Source organism: Cnephaeus nilssonii (genome assembly GCF_951640355.1).
Source record: "Cnephaeus nilssonii genome assembly, chromosome: 10".
Classification (NCBI taxonomy): domain Eukaryota; kingdom Metazoa; phylum Chordata; class Mammalia; order Chiroptera; family Vespertilionidae; genus Cnephaeus; species Cnephaeus nilssonii.
Genome location: NC_137081.1, coordinates 72,719,583 through 72,747,266, shown reverse-complemented (window position 1 = coordinate 72,747,266; position 27,684 = coordinate 72,719,583).

The window sequence follows — 27,684 nt, the reverse complement described above, 5'->3', positions numbered from 1 at the left end:
AACTTCAAGCACTCTTCATACATTGAGCTTCCTTAGAGTATAAATGTTGAGTTCTTGAGAGAAAGATGACCTAGCATTTCAAACTGGAACAAAAACCTTAGTACATGACACTAGATAACCAATTAATTTTATTTTTTCAAATGTCTTATATTTGCAAATCAAATCCCCTCTGAAGAAGAAAAATAACTCTATTCACCTCAGCTTTCTTTTTATTTTTTTTTCTTAGAGCCTTAGCATGTTAGATTTTGCATGCTAATAGCTGTAAACATTAATGGGGTAATGAATAAAAATGAATATAAGTGGGTAATGAATAAAAATGAATGTAAGTGGGTTTAACTTGACAGACATGATCTTCTACAACCTTGACTGACCTTATTCTGAAAGAAAATGCTGGAAATCCATGTGTAGTCTAATTGAGAAATAGAGGTGGTGAGCCAAAAATATGCTCATTGTTATGAAAGTCTATAAACCTATGGAGTAATGAAACTGAGGGGAATCTGAAGAAGCTATCACTAAAGTCTCTACTTACAAGTAATTCAAAAATAAAGCCCAAAGAAGAGAAGCTACTTTTGCTTTTCCATTTTGCTCCAAATTATTAAGAGCAATTTGAACTGATTGCTCTCTTTATTTTCCATTTCATCCAAGTGTCTGGTAGACAGAAAATGATGACTCCTCCTACATTAGCACGTTTTTCCTAAAGAGTAATGCTACGACCCATAATATGAGAGAGCAAGCTCCGTTGGTATTATTAGGTAGCTAAAATGATGACTTAAAAATATGGCAGAGCCATCAGAGTTTACAATCAGTTGTCGTGTTAGCCAATGCTATTCTAACCTTTTATTTATTTTCTTTTTTTAATTTATTAATTTTCTTAGAGAGAGCAAGAGAGAGAGAGAGAGAGAGAGAGAGAGAGAGAGAGAGAGAGAGAGATTTTTGTTCTACTTATTTATGCATTCATTGGTTACATCTTGTATATGCCCTGACCAGAGATGGAACCCGCAACCTTGGTGTTGGTGTATCGGGACAATGTTGTAACCAACTGAGCTACTTGGTCAGGGCTAACCTTCTATTTCTAAAACAAGTGATTAATGAGATAAATAAACAGTTTGATTTTCATTCAATCTTTGGTTGATAAAAGGACTGGTAAAGAGCACCTATAAGTAAAGATCCAATAAAGGATACATAGCAGAATGTAAGCATAGCTGATGGATGAGAATAGCATAGGGTGATATGTCCGAATCTGCCCACTATTGTAGTAAAACCTTCAGAAAGGATACACAGGGGTCTCATAAAGCCCTGGATGATTCTATATATCCTCTAGCTCAGGGCTTCCTGAACATTTGTGTTAGAAAGCTGGTTATCAGAATTCTATAATTAATTTATTGAACAATCTATACTTTAAGTAAGTACTGGGGATGTAATGTACAACAGGAAGACTATCGTCAGCATTACTTTATGATATATAGGAAAGTTGGTAAGAGAGCAGATCCTAAGAGTTTGCATCACAAGAATTTTTTGTCCTTCCTTTTTATTATATCTTTGTGAGATGATAGATGCTAACTAAACTTACTGTGGTAATAATTTTACAACATATGTAAATCAAACCATCATACTGTAAGCCTTTACAAATTTTAAATTTAAAATGAACTCCAGAAACAGCTTTACTTTTTCTCATATCATTGGTTTCCAAATAGGCTACAGTTCTCCCCCTTATCCTAGGAGGATATGTTGCAAGGTCTCCAGTGGATGCCTGAAGCCATGGATAGTACAGAATCCAAATATACTATTCTTTTCTATCCATACACACTTATGCATAAGTATACTTTGTAAGTTAGGCACAGTAAGACATTAACAACAATAATTAAAGTAAAATAGAACAATCTGCTGCAATAAACGTTTTGTGAATGGCTTTGGGGCCATTACTAAGTAAAATAAGGTTTATTGACCACAAGTACTGTGATAGCGCCACAGTCGATCTGATAACTCAAAAGGCTGCTAAGTGACTAACAAGTGGTAACAGCAGCCTAAAACGTTAAAACATAAATTGTTTATTTATGAATTCTTCAAATTAATATTTTTAGACCGAGTTCCTGGAATTGTTCAAGACTTTTTGACTGTGGTTGACCCTGGGTAATTGGAACAGTGGAAAGTAAAACTGCTGATAAAGGGGACTACCGTATTTTGAGTTTCTCTTCACCATCTGAGTGCTATTTTGACAGAAACATAGCATCTCAATCGCTTTTAAATGGGTGGACAAGTCTGACCCAAGTAAACATTTTAATTTCTCATTTAATTTAAAGCCATTTGAATTAAACATTTTAGGCTTGACTTGGGCAAGGAAACCTATAGTGGGGAATCAGAATTAGTCAGATCCTTTACTATTAATCTGCCTTGTTCTTCTGCTCCATCTCTGCTACTTTACCCTATTTTCTCTGGATTATCCAGGATGGGAGTAAAAGAGGCGAAGGAATAGAAATTTCGTACTCACCTGGCCCAGTATCCTCTTAGTGTGTCAGTTACTGGAATGCACTTTCTCTCTCTCTTGGGTTGCTTTGGTGGGGTTATCAGTGACAAGTACCCCACTTTTGCTGTGAGGGCTTTCCACTTCACTGGGTCCTGTGGGTGACTTGCTTTTTCCAAGGCCACTGTCTCTCCCTTAGCTCCAGTATGGGATGTACTACATCACATACAAGTTCTTTCCATCGAGGTCACCCAGCTCTGGCAAGCAGAACTTAGCTATGGGTTTTTCCAGACCTTGTAGTCTGGATACCGTATCAGGGTTTCTCTGCACACAAGAAACTCACATATTTGAGCCTTAAGTAGAAGGACGCCGTGTTCCTCTCTCCTTGCGCTGCCATCACATGCACTTCTGTCCAACTTTTTGCCCGTGAAGGCTTTAAGGTCAGAGTCCAGCACTGGCTTTTGCAATGTGGAAACCCTGGAACTAGGGACATCGTGTTCCTCCCCAAATTTGGCCTGAGGTAGATGAATCACTCAGGACTCACTCAACTCTCTTTAAAGAAATCCCCACTATCCTGTCTCATGGATCCTTTGTCTTCTCTTAAATGATCTGGTAATCTGTGGTATGTTAAAGATGTTTGAGCCAACGTCAGTTTTTTCAAATGTTTTATATGGAGGGTCCAGTACCAATGGTAAGAATTTCAGATCTCTGCTAAAACAGAAAACCTGCTTAGTTCCAAATTTCAATAATGTAATAAATAAGAGTAAATTTTTTCAGTGTGATTTTACAAGTGGTAAAATTCTATTTGGGATTAGAATTATTCCCTTGAGAAGAAGACTAATCCTATAAAATAAAAGCCTAATATGCTAAGTGTCCGACCGTTTGACCATTCGACCAGTTGCTCTCATGCTCACTGACCACCAGGGGGCAGACACTCCAACTGGTAGGTTAGCCTTCTGCTGGGGTCTGGCCGATTGGGACTGGGCAAGACAGGCTGGACATGCCCTGAAGCCCTTATGCAGTCCCTCCCTATCCCCGATGGTGCACCAGTGGAGTCCTGCAGCCTGGTCTGCACCCTCTCGCAATCTGGGACCTCTCAGGGGATGTCGGAGAGCCAGTTTCAGCCTAATTTTTGCAGGCCAGGCCAAGGGACCCCACTGGTGCACGAATCTGTGCATCGGGCCTCTAGTCTTAAATATAAAAAGCCTTTTCACAATTATTTAACCCAATCTTACATTCTACTTTTCTCTCTTCTCTCTTTTTCGCACCTCCATACACAATTTATAATCTATGGCGGGTAAAGCAACACAATAGTGTGTCTTAGTTAAGAATCATTTGATTACAAATAAAAAGGCAGGAGTTGGGATGAAGCTAGTGAATAGATTCAAAAGTATCTCAAAGCACTAAGGTCTGGAGGAATAAAACCATGCATTTAAAAAAAAATGATAGGCCCTATCCAGTTTTGCTCAGTGTTTGGAGCAAATAATAGCACAAGTAACAGGTAAGTCAATGATGAAAGTTACCTTACTCCAGTGTCTGAAACTGTGTCTTATTTTCCTATGAGATGGCTTTTATGCTTATTCTTTAATGTGCACAAGTCTTCATTATGCTTGTTCATTACAGCCTCAACCCCTGAAGTCAACATACCTTTGCAAGCTTAGGTCTCCATTATTAACTGATTCATTTGTCATGGTGCAAATCCAAATTCATGACACAGAAAATCCAATTGTTCCAGCTTGGATCTGTCTCATATTCTACCTCTGGCTCAATTAGGGAATGGTAGTAGTTTTGGGAAAAGTGTGGATATAGAAGTTCTAGCAATTATTCCAGAAGAGAATCTACCAGCATCATCTCTAGCACATATGCTAAGACATTCAATAATATAGTATATAATGTAGCAAGGTAACTTCTTTTATTGATTTTAGAAAAACAGAGGGAGGGAGAAGGGGAGAGAGAGAAAGAAAGGAGAAACAGAAGCATTTATTTGTGTGTTTTTTTTCACATATTTATATATTCATTGGTTGATTCTTCTATGTGCTCTGACCAGAGATTGAACCTACAAGCTTGGAATAGTGGAACGACCCTCCAACCAACTGAGCTACCCAGCCAGGACCACAACTCTTTTTTATTATGCCAACAGAATGCAGACAGCAGGTTTAAAACAAGATGTAACTTAGAGTTATTATAGGTACAAGTATCACCAGCATGTTCAATACAATTATTCTGGGTCTCCTTCACCATTAGAGCATGACTAGCAGTCTTCCTTAAGGCCAAACATTTCCATGGAGTCCTGGAATATCCTAAATAACAAAAAATAAATAAAAATAGCAAGAATGCTCATTATGAAGCAAAGCTCTATATAATTAAGTAGAAAATATTGCAAATAATACATGAGTCAATTATTAGTACAATAAAATGCCTCTTACTAAGCTGTCTATTATCATAACTGTATGCTTTCAGTCAAAGCTTCTTGATTGTATATAGAAACATATTTTCTAAATTTTGCTTTCTCATGTAATATGCAACCTCAGGAACACTGTGAAATCTGAATACACATTAATTATATTGATAGATCTATTCAAAGCAGAAACTCTCAGTTTAACAAATGGACACTTTAACCTTCATTAAGCAGGAATGATATTTTTCACTTGAACATTTTCTCTCCTTCTGTTGATATTAACCACTACGTTGGTACTTGTAGTAATGTGCTGGGCTCTCAGTCAATCCATTCCTAGCAAATTCATGACTGAATTTTGGCTGACCTAAAAATATAATACTTACATATCCTGATGATGGCTTTGTTTGAGACCTTGTGGTTTTTATAGTTCTTAAAGGCACAGGAGCTGATCTTTACCTACATGTCCTGTTACCACCTCAATTTTAAAAACTTAAAAAAAGAAAAATTTGCCATTAGAGCCTCCAAAAGTAATTATTTCTTCAACCAGTGTTTCTTTTGTAAATTTTTACTTCTCAACAAATAAACATTAAGTGATTATTATATGTTACAAACATTTCTACCCTGTTAGCAAGTTATACTTGTTTTAAAAAATAAAGTATCTTCAAAAAAAAAACTAGTGATAATGTAAATAGCAATATATAAGAATTTTAAATGATCTGACAAAAATCATACTTGTGTTTTATGAGTTTGTATGCACTGTGAATATCACTTCAATATTATTGCTGTATTTTATTCAATGAGGTCATATTTGTAAAATATGGAGGACTGTAACTGGCAACTAGAAAGTAGCTATATGAATATTTGTTAAATCAGGGATAGGGGACATCCGGCCCGTGGGTTTTATAAGGCCTGCAAAATCATCTGGTCTGGCCTTGCCAAGGCATTAGGGGTGAGTTGGTTAATGTTTGACCAAATATAGAAGGCTAATTTTTAAATTGATAATTCTGTATGGACTGCGAATGATGTTATAATTATCCAAATGGCCATTGGCAGCAAAAAGCTTCCCTACTCCTATGTTAAATAAATAAAAATAAAGCCTCAAAAATTAAAGACTGAAAGGAGATAAGAGTCTGTAAGTCTTGATTTATAAGAACATCATTTTTTTGGGCTATCTTTTTATTTCTTTACAGATACTCTGTTTAGAAAGATGGCACAGCCTTTTAAAAAGTCCAAGGCTAGGCATAGTATGCCTAGAATCCATAAGAAAGACAGAAGGACTTTTCCTCTGGGAAAAGTAAGAAAAATGCTACAAAGTTCCTGTCCCATAACTTATGTACACATCAGTAGACATAAAATAAAATAAAAAGTTTAGACATGGCCTTTTTTATCTATAAGCTATGATTAATGACTAAATAGTAGCAAATATGCATAGCAAGTAAGATGGATAAAAAAATTCATGACTTTTCCTCTTATTCAATGAAAAATAACCTTAATTTAAAAATGAAGGTATTTATAACTTTTGGTTAATTGTTTCTTAATTATAAAAGTTAAGTTTAACTGAGTATTAGGTAGTGAAATAACTAGGCTCAAGAATGTAAGTGCACATGGAGGCAGATCCCCAAAATTATTCCAATTTTAAATCCTGTTTAATTACCTACTATGTGCCTACCCTCATTCTAAGATTTATGATACATTGAATTTGTAATAAAACCCCATCCCTTTACCATAATATATAAGGTCTTAGAAAATATGGCCTTTTCCTTCCTTTTGACCTCAGCTCTTAACACTCTCTCTCACTTGCTTTCCATACTCCAAACTCACCAGGCTTCTTTCAGATCCTTGGACATTTTGAACATCTTTTCAAATTAGGCCACAGCACTCCACATATCTCTGGTAGTTTGTTGTGCTTGCTTGCTCAAAAAGTCTTCCCTTGATCACCCTGTATGCACACTGCCACTTTTCCTAAATACAAGAACTCTTTTTTTTTTAAATATTTTAAAATTGATTTTTAGAGCAAGAGCAAAGGAGGGGGAGAGAGAGAAACATCAATGTGAGAGCTAAACATTGTTCAACTGCCTCCTGCACACCCCTACCCGGGATCAACCCGTGCACGGGCCCAGACAGGGAATGGAACCAGCAACCTTTCGATGCACTGGACGACGCCCAAACAACTGAGCCACATCGGCCAGGACAAGGACTCTTTTTATCATATGATCCTATTTAATGTTCTTCAGAGTACATGTCACTATCTGAAAAAAAAAAAAAATGTTATCTGCTTATTTTCATCAGAATCACCCTCACTAGAGCCTAACTTCCATGAGAACAAAAACTTGTCTATTTTGTAAACCATGGTATTTCTGGAACCTAAAATAACATCTGATTTTTAGAGGTTTCCCAATTAATATTCATTACATTCAAAGAGGAATAAGACATAGCTTTTGTGATTAAGGAATCTGTAAATTATTTCTGCCCCTTTGCTAAATACAGTGTTTCCTGTTGACCACACAAAGACCCGAACACTACCAAACACATAAAGAGCCAGATCAATCCAAATTAGATAAGCTCTATGATCACTTTTATAAGGGCAGCAGCTTGAAGAATTGAGCTAAAGGCTTTCCCTGGGAGGGTCATTTTCTCTTCCCCTTAACCTACATATTCATTGCATTTTAATCCACTTAGGAATCCAGACAATGTGTCTCTTCAAAACAAGGGAGAGTAAATATTTCCTTTGGGATCCTCCATTTTCTGCGGATATCAGCCTCACTTGGTGGTGGTATTTTGATATCAGGTAAGTGCCTCTCCTTTGCACGCTATATCTATTAGAGGGCTTCCAATGTAGGTATATTTTGCAAAGGAAATAGAAATGTTTTTTTTTCCTCCATGAAAAATAATTTTCCACATAGTACTTTGTTTTATGCTCCTTGTCTGTATTTTTAGAGGATAATGAGGCTGAGGAGAGCTTACCTCTAGACACTTGAATGCATGAGAATGTGGAATTACTCTTGGGAGCCGAATAATTCTCCATGGTTCACCTTTATTTATCTTAACATCTCCAGAGATATCCTTTACAGGCATACCTCATGTTCAAATTTCTGCACAATCTTGTCCTCCAGGGCTCCTGAGATTTTTCAGAAAGCAGTATGCATCATCTTAGGATGGGTAGATAGGACTGGCTTTATTTCCTTGAAGGAGGGCAAATACATTTAAAACAAAATATATGGCTGCGTTAGCATTATAGAAAAGTCACAGTGCTGTAAGTCACATAAATAATTACTAAATGATCACTCTCTTGCCTCAATGATAGTTCTCAAATTTATTTTTATATTACATCCTTCTATATGGAAACGTGTAAAGAATGAGTATCCTGTGGCTTGCTCCTAAAGCAATTTGCCAGATCATTAATTGTCTGGTGTATTCCCCTGAGGGAATATTTAATTGTACGTTAAAGTTACTCGATATATATATTTATTTAACATGTGTTTCTTTATAGGGAAGTGTGGGCACACACACTATTTGTATGTGAAATAAACTGAAAAAGACAGAGCCTTGAGTATTTTACAGAATTTATGCAAATAGAAGAGGAAACAGTTGGAAGTCAGAATGACATCTGACTTTTTAGAAATCCTCTTAAAGACAGTTTTGAGGACAATCTAGGGATTTTTATTAATTTTAATTGTGTGGCGGGCAAGAGTATAAATATAAGTAATGGACTATTGATATGTGTATTGCTCATTTTGTATATATAATGTACCGAAGACATGATAAGTGACAGGAAAACAGAGCTTTGAATCCTAACAATAAGAAAAAGTTTTGAGAATATTTGAACCATGCTAGTCATGGTAGCAACAACTTTAATTGAAAGATGAGTGAGTGGGTTGGAAATATATTGCATAATGATGAACACGAACTATGACTTGAAAATTAGAGTTATATTTTGGAGAAATTTTATCAATTATTCTGTCATATGGCTATTATAAGGAACAAAATAAATTTTGAATCAATATGAAATAAAAACATCAGTGCTAATGAGTTTTAGATCACCTGTATTAGGTCCAAATTATGAGAAGAAATGTAAACTATAAGACAGATTTGTTCATTTGTTTACTTTTAAGACTTTGCAAAATTATTGGTATGTAGTAAATAGTTAAGATTTTAAGTTGAGTCAATATTAAATAGATGAATAGATAAAATCAAGAGATTTATTAAAAAATAATGTAGCTCATAGTCCAGAGATTCTACATGTAGATTTATAAACTTCAGTAAAGATGGCAAGTCATCATTGCAGAAGAAAAATAGGTCACCCAGGAATCTGGCTGGAATACTAAGAAAAATAATGGAGTTAAATTCTTGATTAAAAATCCTGGATAATGTTTATATCATCTTGCCAATTGACAAAACATACGTGGCTGCTGACTTCAAAGTCAAGTAGAAGGCCAAGCTGGCTATGTTCCTGTTGGAGGAGAGGAACGTCTCTGTTCTCCATTGTTACCATCATAGCCTGCTTTCAAATGGGCATGACTAAAGTTCTGAAAGAGCTGACTTCATGAAAAAAGAACCATAGAGGGGAAGGAACAGTCTTCATGTCCAGGCAGCCAGTTCTGGACCGACCATTGAGATAAAAGCCCTCAAATCCGAGGATCTCTGCATGAATATGACTAGTACCCAGGCCTTTGTGATTTCATGTGGAAGGACCAGGAGAAGCTGGGTAAGTGATTGATGAGGCAAATTGAAGAGAATATCATCAGGGGTCATTTCTTATGTAATGGAGACAACACTGAGATGCGCAGTCCAGTCACTGGAGATTTGCCTTGACTCAATTAGAAGTATGAAGATCAGACCAGCAAATAGACTATGAGAGATAAAGACCCTCGAAGCCACACATATATGACCTTTATTAGGCTTCTGTGACACACAAAGGCAGAACTGGTACTATGACCACCTACAATTCCATGAAATCCACCCACAAGTTAACCTCCTTAAGGATCATGGATGGCAATATGGTGTCTGAGACCAATGCCACTAAGGTTCTGGGGCATGAGATTCATGCTATAAACTGTATGGCTCTTTGAGCGCAGCAGTCCAATAAAATTACTGGTCATTAAACAATCTTATTAAACATTGAAAGATCCTTACATTGCAAAAAGCTTACAAAGATGATATCTTCCCAAAGTTCTAAGATGTGACTATGTAAAAAGTAAGATGTCTTAAAGAAGTGTAATAATATGTTCAATACGCAATTAATTAAATTAAATAATGAGTACCAAAAATAGTTATTATAACAGATACTATTGTAGATGCTTAGTATAGATCAGTAAACACATCAGATAATAAGCCTTGTCTTCTTTCTAACAAAAGTATCATTGATTTATAATACTCTTCTAATTGGAGATTCAAGGTACTTAATCTAATAAAGGCACTCCAGAAGAAGGGAAAGTATAATGCTAGAGATGTTCAATTTCCTCCAAAAATAGAGGTAAGACCAAAGAACCCATAGTGACATTTAAGTGCCCCATGGCCCAGGACAAGCACTTGAAGGTGGCTATGTGATGCTAAGAACAACCTTCTGCCTAACAATATTTCCCTATTTATTCCCAGATTTATTTAAATTCCATTATTAAAATAATAATCCCTCTGTGTTTTATTTTATCCTTGAATTATTGATACCTAAATCAGGGGGAGGAAGGTAGGGTAATATCCTGTCTTAGAATCAAGTGACTACGGAACTGCTAATGTGGTCAATGAGCAGGCAAGAGTGAGACTTCAGTACATGCTAGTAATATGAAGTTAAATGTTATACATGTAACCTTTCTACAGTGAGGTCTTATATTTAAAACTGTTGAAATATGTAATTTTGCATTAATTAATGTAACACAAATTATCAGTGGAATTTCATTTTTCCTGACTTTGTCTGCATTTTAGCGTAGGGCCCTCTTTAATTCTCGAAAATTTTAAAGAAAGCAGCATGACACAATAATCTCACATGCATTTTAAATTGCTTCGAGCACATCCCAGAATATTTACATGAATGATGTTCTAATCATGCAAAATAAACTTCCTACTTAGTACTGATAGTTCACATTCAAATCTATTTAGCAGCACATTCAAGCATACAGATAACAAATGAGCAAAATGAGAAATAATACTCTGATTTTAAGCTTCATTGAACAAGCGTACAGAAATTCTGAACTAAACAATTGTTAAATGCTTGCCAGGTAAATGATTGTGAATTGTTTTAACTCACTCTTTCTTCTTAGAAGCAACAACAAAAAACATACTTTTCTGTATGATGTAGTCACTATATTTTAACTAATATGGATACTTGCTTTAGCCATCCCATCATCTTAGAAACAAGAAAATTAATAGGTTTCTTATTTGAATATGCTCCTATTAGGTAGCAAAGGAGTTTTCTAATCACCCAGATTCTACCTGATTCTTAGGTGTTATCAAATATAAGCTGTACATTTGGAGCCAGCTCCCTGGTGATCACCTTTTGGGCTTGAATTCTTCCTCGGGTCTGTACTGATAGTCTCCAGCATCAGATTGTCTGAAAGTTGGGCAATGAATGAGCTAGAAGCAGATGTGTCTGATGCATATCAGGTCATTATGAGAGTTTCAGGATGATAGTGACTAAAACAGGGAGGCTCTGTAACTCACACCTCCTACCACACTATGCTCTGAGGAGCAAGGCCCTGCAAACCACCCAGAGAAATGCAATAAAAGGAATTCTCATCTCAGATCTTACCCACTTTCCCATTTCCTTCAGCATGTTGGTATCAATACCTAGTCATTTAGGGGAGAAGGGAGAGAGAAGAGAAAAAAATAATTTACCAAAGGTATTTATATCTATTACTTTTATATGGTATAATTGACTTAGTAGGTAAGTTTTTTTTCTGCTTTCCTCTATTATTTTAGTACCCTGTTGCTGACACTGATAAATGTCAAAAGGAAGTGGACTGATAAAACTAATGTGCAAATTGATCTCTTTCTATACTTATTCTGTCCTTTATACAGAGGCCTTTATCTTTGAAATAAAAAGCACTGTGTAATTTATCAATAATATGCTGGGGTTTCCTTGGTCCTCCACAAGAAGATTTTTCCCTAATTTATAGTCCTCATGAATTTGCTTCTACTTGACTTAAAATGATATAAATGTCTTCTTTTTCCTAAGCTGTTTTTAAAATACCAGAGTGCAAGTACATTTACCTGAGAGGTACTTAGGAATTTTAAATTGTGAATAATAACAGTAAATTTATGTACTTTGTATATCTGAGTACCCCTAGGAAATATTTAATGAATTTGTCAAGCCACTACTAAAATCCACACATCCAGAGGATAAAACTGAGGAAGCTTTAAAACTTAAGTGTTTAATGGACTTGATTTGGTCTTTTAGGCCCAGGAGGGTGCTGGCTAAGTGCTTGAGGTGTTCAAACTTACCTTAATAACAGCTAAGTCCCTTTCTCCCTTCCCTAAGGAGTTAGTAGAGCTCAAGCTTTGAAAAGGGATATTTAATCTTTTCTTTATTACCCTTCAGAAAGCTCTTACCTGATAAAGGGTATAACCTCACAGTAGGATGTTCCTTTTCCCAACTCCAGAAATCTTTCTCTACTTCCTGCCTTTTCTCATTTACTGTGAACTCCTCCTCTCCAACACTGGCACATTTCAATTTGATCATTTTTTTTTTGTTTTGTTTTCTAGTTTACAGGCTCAGAGTGTTTTAAACCTCATTTCCAACAATAGTGTTTTTCCAGGCATTGTTAGAACTGAAGTATTAAGGCAATACCTCATTTGCTAACCATGTCTGTCCCTTAATCTCATAGAACATCTTGGAATTGATTGGGTCTTTTCCTGGATGGCTCCTCAGTCATGAGAAGCTCTGAATGGTGTTTACTGAGTATTTACATTGCACTTGTTAGCTGCATCAGAGAATCTTAGAATGGAAGCAACTTACACGTCATCTGGTCAGTCCCCTGTCCTGGTCCCTTCCCCAATGACTCTACAGAGGTGTCTCATCTCTATTTGAAACCTTTCTAAGATTTTGGAGCTCACTATTCTCTATGGAAAACTTTTACATTGTTGGATAATTGTAATTGTATACAGGTCTTCTCATATTGATCACAAATCTCATGAATTAGATTTCCATTCCTGTATTTCAGGCAATTTTTAAAATGGATCTAAATGCCTCTGTAAAGCATGACTTAAAAACTGTCCTCACATAACATTTCATTAATTGATGTATCTGCATAGTTTAATAGAAAAGTATTCTGTAGTGTAGATTAGGTAACTGTACATAGACTAGTTCTTAATTCACTTGTGTATGGAAAGCAAGAAAGAGAAATACTACTAGAAAACATGAAGGGGAGAGAGCCCTGAAGGGAAACAAACAAACAAAAAAGAGAAATCAGAGCAAAACAAAATAACAATACTCTGTTGTTATTTTTAAATCTAGATAGTTTCGAAGCTTTCATAACTTATACAAATGAAACTGAACACAAATCTTGTTACAGTCCAGGGTTTTGGTTTAATTTCATTTAATATGAGTTCTGTGGTGTAGAATTTTAAAAGCTTGCCAAGGGTAAGGCATTGTTTTGTTGTTATTATTTAATCACCTCCAAATGTTATTTATTGAGTCCCTGAAAGTATTTTCTTACAGTATCTAGATTTTCCTCGGAGATCTCATTTGTACAAAACCCCTGCTTGACTCATCTTATGAGATCTTATATGATTTCATCTGAAAGTAATACCACAGGGAGCCATTTGTTTCACAGAAATAAGCAATATCATCGTAGAAAATTATGGGGCACAGGATGTGATTTTAGGGAGAAAAGGCATTTTTCTTGTATAGAGTTTTAAAAATCGAAATATATTGTACACATAAAATATCAAATGTAAAAAAGTTACATTGTGAATATTAAACTAGATGATATTTCAAGGAAGAGGTCATTCACTAATAAATGTAGAATTTCATTTTTTCACAACTATATTCATCTCATTTTTCACAGTTTTTTTTTCCAATCATTTTCTTTCCATTTCTACTCCAACTTTGATTTTCACAGAAAAGTTTAAATCTGGATTTAAAAAGTCTTTAGAAATGTATTGTAGCAGCTTTGTCAGAAGCTTTTGAGTTAAGCAGATCAGGTTCCAAATTTCAGACCCACCTGTTACCAATTACATAATCTTGACTGGGTATTTATAGTTCTGTAATTCTAAGATGCATGAAAATTGAATGATATAATTTTGATAGATGTTAGTGCTACTTATCAAATATTTCCAATCTCTGCTTTCTAAGCACAAGGTAGATTGCTTTTCCTTACTGCCTCGTGTTTGAGTGGGAACAAATGTTTAGTTCTGGTCACTTGCTTATAAACAACAGCGACAAGTGTCATTTTCAGGCCAGAGCATTTAATTGTCTGAGGACACTCTCCAGTATACCCTTCTTCCTCTCAAGGTAAATACAGATGGTGGATTTTCTGTGGGCCTTGATCTAGAAGTGAAGACACCTGGCACAGCACCTCCACTTGCTCTATGGTGGACAAGTTGCATTGAAAGAAATGGACCTCTGGTGTGATGTACCATTTAGATTTGGGAGCTGTCTTTTACTGAAGCATATTCTAGCCTACCAATTGTGTTTCATGCATAGTAAGAGCCTAGTAAATATAATATTAAAGGAATTTCTCTAAGTATTATTTTCATGAATTTTTAAAATTTATATAACAAATGGAAAAAGCTTGCAGGACTAACACCACTTTGGTGAGATCTATTGCACATAATGAATCTTCAAAAATTATCAACATTTATAACATTTCTTAATATCTTTCAATAGGTCTACTAGAATAGAGCATTTATGTTCATACCTCTCTCAGGAGACGTTATGAAGTTCTACAACAAAATTTTTTTTAGTCAAATTTTATCGTCTATCTTTGGTCAGAGTGATAAGGAGGCAGTTAATTTTATATATATATATATATATATATATATATATATATATATATATATATATTGTTTCTCAAAAAGCACCACTATATTTAAAAGTTTGTATTTCAATTTTTTTATGTTTACCAAAAAATCTAGCTTAATGTTATAATAATAATAATAATAATAATAATAATAATAATGTGAAAAACATTACATCTGTATTAGTTTCTACAGGCTGCTTTAACAAAGTACCACAATGTGGCTTAAACAACAGAAGTGTATTGTCTCACATTTCTATAGACAATGTTAGGTGTCAGAAGGGTTAGTTCCTTGAAGGTTGTGAGGGACTATGCCTCTCACCAGCAATCTTGATTTTCCTTTGCTTATAGATGTATCACTCCAGTCCCTCTTCATCTTCACATGGAATTCTTCCTGTTTCTTCACATGAACTTCCCTCCAGGAGTGTCTGTCTCTGTGTCCAAACTTTTCCCTTTTTTAAGAAAAACAATCATATTGGATGAAAGCCGAGCCCAATGCCCTCATTTTAACTTATTTACTTCTGTAAAGACCCTATTTCCCAAGGTCACATTCTGAGATACTAGGGTTAGGACTTCAATCTACTCTTTTGCGGGACACAATTTAACCAATAAGCACCATTATTAATTCAAATAGTTAGCATTTCTAGTGTATGTAACTGAATAGCTCATTATATGCATGGCAACTCACAGTGGATATATGAATTTTTTAAACAAAATTAGTATTATAGCTAACAATAGACTATGCACCTAGTGTGGATTGTCACCCATGGCATACATTCCTCTTCTCTTTCTTGCTTAAGGATTCTCATTATTCTCAATATAAAATATGTGTGTGTGTGTGTGTGTGTGTGTGTGTGTGTGTACAGGATTGCATTTTTTGGGCACATTATGTTTACATGGAGGCAAGTGATTATTTTATCTTTGTTTTTGAATAAGAATGCATAACAAGAGCCTAGTAAATATAATATTAAAGGAATTTAGGAAGTATTATATTTATTAATTTTAAAAATAAGTATGTGCATTGTTTGAGAGATTCACAATGTCAAATTGTCTTTTTATCTACTTCACAAAAACCGTTTTCTCTTTAGACTGACCAAAGTTAAAGTCTCTTGCCTTTCCTAAAATTAGTTTTCTGAACAATAGCAATCTTTTTATATAAGATGATATTGACCTACAATTTAACTATCATTTTCAAAAGTAATAATTTTCATCATATCTCCTCCTCAATGCCCAATAAAATGTTAATCCAAAATGTACAGTAGAGAAAATTGGGGAGTGGTAAGTAGCATTCTTTCTGCTGGCATAGCAGATGATAATAGAGAAGAAAAGGTTGACTGTACTTGCAATGTCAAAATGTCATCTTTCCAGTTGGCTCTTAGATAATTTTCAACAAGGACGGCATCCACATGCAACTGTTCTGTTTGAGTAGTTAGAGGATTTTTCTAAAAGATACATTTATATAAATAATGCTTGAGCATCTTTATTGGATTTACTTTTTATTTGGTAACTAGTTACCACTCACTTTTACTAAAAGGGTGAGGCTCACTTTCCAATATAGTCAACACTAGAGGACCGATACATGATATTTGTGCACTGTTGTGTACTAGGGGGTGGTTGGCCCTCAGCACGGCCTGCACCCTCTCACAGTCCAGGAACCCTTGGGGGATGTCCGACTGACAGCTTAGGCCCGCTCCTCACTGGCTGACACGGAGGCGGGAGAGGCTCCCATCACTGCCGCTGCACTCACCAGCAGTGAGCCAGGCTTCTGCTAAGCAGCGCTCCCCCTGTGGGAGTGCACTGACCACCAGGGGGAAGCTCCTGCGTTGAGCATCTGCTCCCTGGTGGTCAGTGCGTGTCATAGTGACCAGTCGTTCCGCCGTTCAATCAATTTGCATATTAGCCTTTTATTATATAGGATATCAATAGTAACATGCATTCTTTTTTTTTTCTCCCAGCTTTATTGAGATAGCATGACATATAACATTGTGTAAGTTTGAGGTATACAACATGATTTGATATATGTTATATATATTGTACATGTTACATACTGCAAGATTATTATCACAATAAGTTTAGTTATAGTACCAATCACTTCACAAAGTTGGAATATTTTTCTTGTGATGAGAACTTTTAACATTTACTCTCTTGGCAACATTTGAATATACAATACATTTTTATTACTACAGTAACTGTGCTGTACATTATATTCCAGAACTTATTTATCTTATAACTTGAAGTTTGTAATTTTTGACCCCCTTCACCCATTTCCCCAATCCCTATCCATAACATGTATTTCTAAAAAAGGGAGAACAGGTAGGCTTGTAGGCCATCTTTATTTACTTTAAGACACTCTTATGCATGTAATATCAAACTTAAAATATTTCACAACATATAATAATACTTTAAAAAGTTTAGTCCTAAACAATTAAATGAGGAGATGATAATTTACCTAGAATTGAGTACTTCCTCATTGAATGTTTAAAATAAGATCATATTCTCATTATTTATAGGGAATATTCGAGATGTATCACCCTAACTGGTTTGGTTCAATGGATAGAGCATTGGCCCAAGGACTGAAGGGTCCCAGGTTTGATTCTGCTCAAGGGCATGTACATTGGTTGTAGGCTCTATCCCCAGTAGGGCGTGTGCAAGAGGCAGATGATTGATGTTTCTATCTCATAGATGTTTATAACTCTCTTTCCCCCTCCCTTCCTCTCTGTAAAATCAATAAAAAAAATATTTTTAAAGAGACTTATCTTGTACTTAATATTGAATGAATGTGTTTCAGAACTGCCTGAAAAGATGTCTCTGCAGAGGATCTGAAAATGGATGCACAAAATTATCCTACGAAGTTCAGAATTGAGAAAGCATGCTAACACAGACATTTTAGGCTTATAAATGACTAATAGATAAAAATGTACTCATTTCATCAATGGCCTGAATTCATATTTACCTAGAATATTCAATTTTATCTACATTGCTTGGGAAATATTTCTCCTTAAAACTAATAGTCCTGTGGAGTGTTCAGCTTAAATTGTATGTGTAAATGAAAGCTGAACTTTCCACCTTTTTTCATTTCCTCAAGGAAAGGATGAAATTGAAATCCATGCTGTGAATGCAGCCATTTAAAACAACACTGGTTTTAAAGCTAACACAGGTGATCCTAAGAAGACAGGGCTGGGCTCAAACTAAGAGGTCAGGTAGTCCATTCCCCTTATTTCTGGAGAAAATGTGCTTAGTCCACACCAGAAAGGCAAGACTCCATAAAATAATTTCAAAATCTGGAAGTAACAAAGATTCCACAAATTCTACAAAGAGCCTCCTTTCTTAATTCTTTATACAAATACTAATAAATAACATTTCTCAACTGTTAAGTCTAATTTTTTGTATTACATCTTCTAATACAAAGGTCCTCAAATTTGAAAGTGCATGCAAATCACCTGGGGAATCTCATTAAAAATGCAGTTCTGATTTAGCTGATCTGTGGTTGGGCCTCATGTTTTTCATTTGCAGTAGTCCCTCCCCACTTATCAGTGGGGATATGAAGACCCCCAGTGGATGCTTCAAAACACAGTTAGTACCAAACACTGTTTATACTGTGATTTTTTTCATATACATATAGGAGTGGGCAAAAATAGGTTAATAATAATAATAATAATAAAGAATAAACTATCACATACAACTGTAAACCTACTTTTGACAATCCTTATACATACCTATGATAAAGTTTACCAATTGTGCATAGTAAGAAATTAACAATAATCCTATATAATAAAAGCCTAATATGCTAAGTGTCTGGTAGTCCGGTCGTCCAGTCATCCATTCAACCAATCAAAGCATAATATGCTAATGATATGCTAAGGTTGCTCAACAGCTTGATATGATGTGCACTGATCACCAGGGGGCATCCAGTCAACCAGTTGACCAGTCACTATCACGTGCACTGACCACCAGGGGCAGACTCTCTGACTGGTAGGTTAGCTTGCTGCTGGGGTCTGGCTGATAGGGACTGAGCAAGACAGGTGGACATGCCCTGGAGCCCTCCCATGGTCTCTCCACGCTGGCCAACCTCCTGTGTCCCTCCCAGGCCCCGATCGTGCACTGGTGGGTTCCTTCAGCCTGGCCTGTGCCCTCTTGCAATCTGACACCCCTTGGGGGATGTCGGAAAGCCAGTTTCAGCCCAATCCCACAGGCCAGGCCAAGGGATCCCACTGGTGCACAAATTTGCGCACCGGGCCTCTAGTAACTAATAATAAAATAGAATCTTACCTTATAATAGAGAAACATGCAAATTGACCGCACCTCCGCTATGCCCCCGATTGGGCCAGCGGAGGCTGAGGGCGGGACTCCGGGTGGCCTGTCAACCGTTGATAAAATTAAGATGGCGGTGCCCAGTGGCCGCGCCCATGGCGCCGCTCCCCGGGGTGCCTGGGGCGATCGGCACCCCGGGGGGCGTGGCCGGGCCCATGCCGCCACTCCCCGGGGTGCCTGGGGCGATCATGCCGCCACTTCCCGGGGTGCCTGGGGCGATTGGCACCCCGGGGGGCGTGGCCGGGCCCATGCCGCCACTCCCCGGGGTGCCTGGGGCGATCGGCACACCGCTCCCCGGGGTGCCTGGGGCGATCGGCACCCCGGGGGGGCGTGGCCGGGCCCATGCCACTGCTCCCCGGGGTGCCTGGGGCGATCCGCACGGGGGGGGGGGGGGTGTGACCGGGCTGGGAGGTGCTGGGGACCCCATGCTACCATCCCCTCCCAGAAGCAGCCCCCGGTGTCAGGCTGGGAGGTGTCTGTCCCCCACACCGCCATCCCCTCCTAGAGGCAGCCCGGGGTGTCCAGCTGGGAGGCGCCCGTGACCCCACGCCGCCAACCCCTCCCAGAGGCAGCCCGGGGTGTCCAGCTGGAGGCGCCCGTGAACCCACACCGCCAACCCCTCCCAGAGGCAGCCCGGTGTGTCTGGCTGGGAGGCGCCCGTGAACCCACACCGCCAACCCCTCCCAGAGGCAGCCCGGGGTGTCCAGCTGGGAGGCGCCCGTGAACCCACACTGCCATCCCCTCCCAGAGGCAGCCCGGGGTGTCTGTATGGCAGGCGCCCGAGCTCCCACGCCGCCAACCCCTCCCAGAGGCAGCCCGGGGTGTCTGGATGGGAGGCATCCGCGCCCCCACGCCGCCAACCCCTCCCAGAGGCAGCCCGGGGTGTCTGGATAGGAGGCGCCCAGGACCCCACGCCGCCATCCCCTCCCAGAGGCAGCCCGGGGTGTCTGGATAGGAGGCGCCCAGGACCCCACGCCGCCAACCCCTCCCAGAGGCAGCCCGGGGTGTCTGGATAGGAGGCGCCCAGGACCCCACGCCGCCAACCCCTCCCAGAGGCAGCCCGGGGTGTCTGGCTGGGAGGCCCCCGTGACCCCACACCGCCAACCCCTCCCAGAGGCAGCCCGGGGTGTCCAGCTGGGAGGCGCCCGTGAACCCACACCGCCAACCCCTCCCAGAGGCAGCCCGGGGTGTCTGTATGGCAGGCGCCCGAGCTCCCACGCCGCCAACCCCTCCCAGAGGCAGCCCGGGGTGTCTGGATGGGAGGCATCCGCGCCCCCACGCCGCCAACCCCTCCCAGAGGCAGCCCGGGGTGTCTGGATAGGAGGCGCCCAGGACCCCACGCCGCCATCCCCTCCCAGAGGCAGCCCGGGGTGTCTGGATAGGAGGCGCCCAGGACCCCACACCGCCATCCCCTCCCAGAGGCAGCCCGGGGTGTCTGGCTGGGAGGCCCCCGTGACCCCACGCCGCCAACCCCTCCCAGAGGCAGCCTGGGGTGTCCAGCTGGGAGGCGCCCGTGAACCCACACCGCCAACCCCTCCCAGAGGCAGCCCGGGGTGTCTGGATAGGAGGCGCCCAGGACCCCACACTGCCATCCCCTCCCAGAGGCAGCCCGGGGTGTCCGGCTGGGATGCACCCGCGACCCCACGCCGCCAACCCCTCCCAGAGGCAGCCCGGGGTGTCTGGATTGGAGGTGCCCGCGACCCCACACTGCCATCCCCTCCCAGAGGCAGCCCGGGGTGTCTGGATAGGAGGTGCCCAGGACCCCAAGCCGCCATCCCCTCCCAGAGGCAGCCCGGGGTGTCTGGATAGGAGGCGCCCAGGACCCCACGCCGCCAACCCCTCCCAGAGGCAGCCCGGGGTGTCTGGATAGGAGGCGCCCAGGACCCCACACTGCCATCCCCTCCCAGAGGCAGCCCGGGGTGTCTGGATAGGAGGCGCCCAGGACCCCACACTGCCATCCCCTCCCAGAGGCAGCCCGGGGTGTCCGGCTGGGAGGCCCCCGTGACCCCACACTGCCATCCCCTCCCAGAGGCAGCCCGGGGTGTCCGGCTGGGAGGCCCCCGTGACCCCACGCCGCCAACCCCTCCCAGAGGCAGCCCGGGGTGTCCGGCTGGGAGGCGCCCGTGACCCCACGCCGCCAACCCCCAGAGGCAGCCTGGGGTGTCTGGATGGGAGGCGCCCTCAACCCCACGCTGCCATCCCCTCCCAGAGGCAGCCTGGGGTGTCTGGATGGGAGGCACCCTCAACCCCACGCTGCCATCCCCTCCGAGAGGCGGCCGGGGGTGTCTGGATGGGAGGCGCCCGAGACCCCATGCCGCCAACCCCTCCCAGAGGCAGCCCTAGGTGTCTGGCTGGGAGGCACCCGCGCCCCCAGGGAGCGAGTCAAGTACTGATGATTCTACCAAAGGTAAAGTTTAGAGAAAGAGAGGATAGAAAAGGAATAGAAGGAGAAAAGTAAGAAAGGACAAAAGATGAAACATCAAGAAAAAGAAAGAGAAGAAAAAAAGGAAGAAACAACCACAGGATATCACCTTTCCAAGTCTCATGAAATTCCTGTTTAAGGAGTTTATTTTATGACTCTTTTAGTTTGGGTTTACATTTTTACTGTTTTGTCAAGACCACAGCAGGTACACTGTCCAATATGTTTTTTTTAAATAAATTTTATTGATTTTTTTACAGAGAGGAAGGGAAAAGGATAGAGGCTAGAAACATCTATGAGAGAGAAACATCGATCAGCTGCCTCCTGCAGTATGTGCCCCCAACCAAGGTACATGCCCTTGACTGGAATCGAACCCGGGACCCTGAGTCTGCAGGCCAACACTCCATCCACTGAGCCAAACCAGTTAGAGCTGTCCAATATGTTAAAGAAAAAACCCTATCTAATAAAGAGAGAATATGCAGGGGAGGGCATTTGGGGGTGACCGGGCTGTCAGGGGAGACCAGTTGGAGATGATCTGGCTGGCAGGGGAGCAGTTAGGCGTCGATCAGGCTGGCAGGGGAGTGGTTAGGGCAGTGATGGCGAACCTATGACACGCGTGTCAGCACTGACACGCGTAGCCATTTCTGATGACACGCGGCAGCATGCCGAGGATGACACATTTGCTGCTCCTGAGGATGAAACATTTGCGACTAGAGTCTTAGAGTTAGTTTTTTCCTCAAAGTGACACACTACCCGAGTTATGCTCAGCTTTTTGGCGAAGTTTGACACACCAAGCTCAAAAGGTTGCCCATCACTGGGTTAGGGGGTGATCAGGCTGGCAGGCAGAAGTGGTTAAGGGCAATCAGGCAGGCAGGCGAGCAGTTGGGAGCCAGCAGTCCCAGATTGTGAAAGGGATGTCTGACTGCCTCTTTAGGCCCGATCCCTGTCGGGCCTAAAGAGGCAGTCAGACATCCCCCGAGGGGTCCCAGATTGGAGACTGTGCAGGTTGGGCTGAGGGACACCCTCCCCCAGTGCACGAATTTCGTGCACCGGGCCTCTAGTAATTATAATAATGTACTATAATAAAAGTTATGCAAATTTTGTCTCTTTCTTTCTTATCATCGATCTAATAACTGAGGCAGCTACTACGTGACCACTGAGTCCGAAGCATAAGCAATACAGCATGGATACACTCGGAATGATTTATGTCCCAGGGTGGTTCTCAAGAAACTATTACCCAGTAGAATTTTGTAGCATGCACTGGGGAGTTTTGTAGCAAAGTGAACATACTAAAAGCTGCAAATAATATCAACTTGTCATGATGATGTTGAAAGTTTGAAACACAGCAAGATAATAAAATTAAACCTACAAATTTACTAGGATGATATGGCTTTCATATATGACTAATGAATTTGTTTTTCTTTAAAGTTTATCTACTCTCTTGCAAGTCATGCCTCACCCTCCTTGTTCATAACTGAAAAGTGTGATTGGGAAGCTAAAAATAGCTCAACTGACCATAAGAGAGGGGATTTAAAAATTGGCACTTGGAATATTGTTAATGTAATCCTACTACAACATTCTTATTGTCACCAAAAATTATAAGCAAATGTATACTGAGCCCGTGCAGTATCACAAACAATATTAGGTCACCATCAGTTACTACATTGTCACACATGTGTGTTAGAAGCACCAACACTGCCCTAGTGTGTTTGGCTCAGTGGATAGAGCATCAGCCTGTGGACTGAAGGGTCCCTGGTTTGATTCCAGTCAAGGTCACATGCCTGGTTGCAGGCCCGATCCCCAATAGGGTCATGTAGGAGGCAGCCGATATATATGTATATATTTAAAAGCACCAACACTAAAATTATCATCCCCATCATTCATTGATACTTCTCTTTCTATATCACTGGTTCTGAATTGGCAAATTTCTTTTAGCTGTGTTTTCTTGTACCTCATTTCCCCATCTGTGCTCCCGCTGCCAAGGCTCAATGCTTGGAGGTGGGCCTTTGTAAGGTTTAGTTATATTTCCTTGGGTTTGGAAGGGGAAAGCTTTCTTTCAAACTATACAATCTCTTTCCTGGCTTTTCCTGGGATAGTGTTAACCCCCTCTCTACTACCTTTCCTGGATTTTCCAGGATTTCATGCCCTTATCCTATCTTGTCTTTTTAGGAGATTGTCCCGGGGTAGTCTTCTCCACCTTTATGGTTGCCATTTTGGTTTCTACCTCATTGTTCATGCCTCATTCATCTGCTTCATCATTTGGCTTCGTAAATATTAAATCTGATATTGCGTATCTCCTGTGTATAATCCTTCAACGTGTTTTCCACCAACTTTTGAGGTCAAGTCCACACATGCTTAAGTCAAAGGACTTCCCCCTGCACCGTCTTCCCTTCCTCCATCCATCTGGCAGTGGTGCCGGTTTTCCTTAGGGTGAATGAAAAGCCAGTCTTTTCTGCCACTCGGATAGGATGTCAATCCTTTTGGCAGAATGATGCCAGCCATTCCCTGGAGTTACTGTGAAACTGCCCCTTCCTAGTTAACCAGGCTTAACCAGATGTTTGCTCCCTTCCTTTTGTTAATGGCTAACTAACTGGCTACCAAACAAAGACATTCTGAACAAAGCTTCAAAGTGGAAAATTGAAGGGAAAGTGATTGAAGGAGGCAAAGGATAACATCCTTGCCATATAGTTAGCTGACTGTACAGTTGGCTCTTGGAGATTTCATTTGCTTGTTTAAAATACAGTAACAAATCTTACATAGTTTTTTTTTTTATTGTCTTCTATAACTCCTCTCTCTGGTGCCCCATCTTGAGTAAATCTCTAAGTTAAGTAAAGGTTGTCTCAAAATATTCTTTTACATCTCCTGCACAAATTGTATGCACTTCAGCATCACTTCAGTCCTGTAGCCTCCACAATTGCCTCTGAACTATCTATCCTCTTCACATCCATGCCAGCCAATTCTCCACGAAGCTGAAGAGATCTTCGTAAATATTAAATCTGATATTGTGCATCTCCTGTGTATAATCCTTCAACGTGTTTTCCACCAACTTTTGAGGTCAAGTCCAAAATTCCTTACACAACCTATAAGCCCAAAATTTCATAGTGCCAGCTTTACACTTTAGACACCATTCATGCTGCTCATAATGACAACTGAGAAAACCATTGTGTTCAGTGATTAGGAGGTGAAAATGTTATCAGAGGAATATTGAAGGTGGGACCACGAATGCTGCCACAAGAAGGGAATGAATGGTTAAGAGGCATAGGCAGTAGTTACTAATACACATCATACACATTTTGTATATTTTCTTTACTGAAATATGCCCAGAAATGAAAACTTCACCTGCAAGGTGATTGGAAAGGACGAGCTTCATTAGGAAAAAAAAATTTTTGAAGATGCCTTCCCAAATTCTAAATTAACACATGGAAATGAAGCATGCTTTAATATAACACGTGAATTGCAGCTCTCCTAGCTTTTGGCAATGGAGGTTTGTTCCGTGCTGTGCCTTTCTCTGTGAGTCCCCTTGGGTAGTCATTCCAGCTCACCTTGCTCATTTATAATACTGTGGATAATAATGCTTGCTTTCACCAAGCTGCGTTGGAATATGAATGTTTGCTGTGTGTTTGCGATAAGGAGATAAAAGACGGTGTAGGACAGAAATGGCGTGTTGAAAGGTTATTAATGATGCTGAGGGCTAAGAGGAGAGTGACAGACACATTCTCTCAGGCTCAATGGCTCTGGAACAATGAAATAACAACACACTTATTGTTAGGTATACATTTCCCTGTTCATCACAAACAAGTTTATAAAGAAAAACAACATTTTGGGGTACAATAGATTTAAAAATAAGATTTAAAAATAAGTTAGTTAAAATCTTCATTCAAAAGCACCCAAAATAAACACAATCATTGAATAATAAAAAGTTTTTTATCGTTTAAAATATTTTAATTAAATATATGCCAAACACATGCATAGTGATTATGAGTAAATTACATATATATATATATATATATATATATATATATATATACATACACATATATGTGCACACACAAATAAATCCATTTTGTCCATTAGTATGGCAATTACAACCAGGTTATCCCATGTTGCTCCACCTACTCCAGCTCTAGTCCATACTGCTTGCAGGGAAAGAACAATGAATGGGAAACATGTCTCCTGGCTTACTCTCCTGGCTACTTGTGTAAGATGTCTCACAACTGGTACTACAGAGATCTAGAATACTGCTATTTAATTGATCGCTTGTCATTGTCATGACCTTGGAGTGCTGGACTTGCCCAGTGGACAGACCACAGGGGCATTGACTTGATCATAATCGACACAAGCAGCAAGTCTGAGTTGTTCAGAAGTTCTCAAACACACATGATGGAGTTTACATCTATACTAATAAAAGGATAATATGCTAATTAGACTGGATGTCTTCCAGACATCCTTCTGGACATACTTCTGGACAAAGCCATGGTGGCGGGGGCAGAGGCAGTTAGGGGCGATCAGGTCGGCAGGGGAGAGCAGTTAGGGGAGAGCAGTTAGGGGTGATCAGGCAGGCAGGCAGAGAGGTTAGGGGCAATCAGGCAGGCAGACAGGTGAGCAGTTAAGAGCCAGTGGTCCCAGATTACAAGAGGGATGTCTGACTGCCAGTTTAGGCCCAATGCAGGATCAGGCCTAAACCGGCATTCAGACATCCCCCAAGGGATCCCGGATTGGAGAGGGTGCAGGCCGGGCTGAGAGACTCCCTCCCCCCATGCACAAATTTCATGCACCAAGCCACTAGTATTTCTATGAAACCCTCAAACCCTGCTTTCTTTGTCTTCCTTTTTGACTCTGTCCAGGTTCTCAACCAGTACCTCACTCTTGTTGTTTAGAATCACAACCAGAAACTTCTCACAACATGGCCTGCATTACCTCCTTGTCTTCAGGTCATTATAACATGAAATAAAGTTTTTTGTTTCCCTGTATCCCATGTTTAGTACCCAGGTAGTCTTTCTTTCCTAGAAGTTGATTTTCTTCCAAGTTGTATGGAACCTGAATGATGTTCCTTTAATTCAAACTGTGCAAAGATGTATAATTAACACTGTATCTTAGAGTCATAAGTTCGTGTGAAAATGACCTATCTGCATTATTCTGCTTTCTTATAATTACATGTTCTTTGTTTTTTATTTTGGATCTTGAAATATCCTTTTTAAGAGTTTGCTTATCTCTTTTTTATTTATTTAAATATGTTTTTACTAGCGTTCCCGTTGCAGGAAAAATCCTGCAATAGGGTTTCCTGCTGCACTCTACCCCACCCTGCCTGCTCTCCTCCCTTGTCCCCCGCTCCGCGATCTCCGCCAGCCCCCCTGCTTTTCTAACTTCTCCGCCAGCCCGCTCTCCTTCCTTCTCCCCTGGCCCCGCCTCCGCTCCTCCCTTCTCCCCCGGCCCCGCCTCCGCTCCTCCCTTCTCCCCTGGCCCCGCCTCCGCTCCTCCCTTCTCCTCCCCCCGGCTTGCTTGCTTCTCTACAGCTTTGCTCCCTTCTGCAGCTCTTGGCTTCTTTCTACGCTGTCGCGATATGCAAATTAGCCGCCATCTTTGTTTGGATAATTTGCATATTAGTCCTGATTGGTTGATGGGCGTGGCTTGGGCGTAGTGAAGGTGCGGTCAATTTGCATATTTGTCTATTATTAGATTGCTTTTTAGAGAGAGAGGAAGGGAAAGGGGGGAGAGAGAGAGAGAGAGAGAGAGAGAGAGACATCAATGAGAGACATCACATGGATTGGCTGTCTCCTGCACGCTCCCTACTAGGAATTGAGCCCACAACCCGGGCACGTGCCCTGACCAGCAACTGAACCAGTGACTTCTGGGTGCATGGGACAACACTCAATCCACTGAGCCACACCAGCAGGGCTGCTTCTCTCTTTGCAGCAATCTCTGGTTTACTCTAAGCCCAAAGTTTATTAGAATATTTCTAGTTGACTTGGTTAACAACATGGACTCTGGAATAAAACCACCTCTAGTTGATTGGTGGTTTCCCCACTCCCTCTCTGTGTGACATTGGACAAGTTACTTAACCTCTCTGAGCTTATATGAGTCTGTATTAGTGTGTACCATAGAGCTATAATGGTTGTGGTTATTTTTATTCTGATTCAGCATAGCT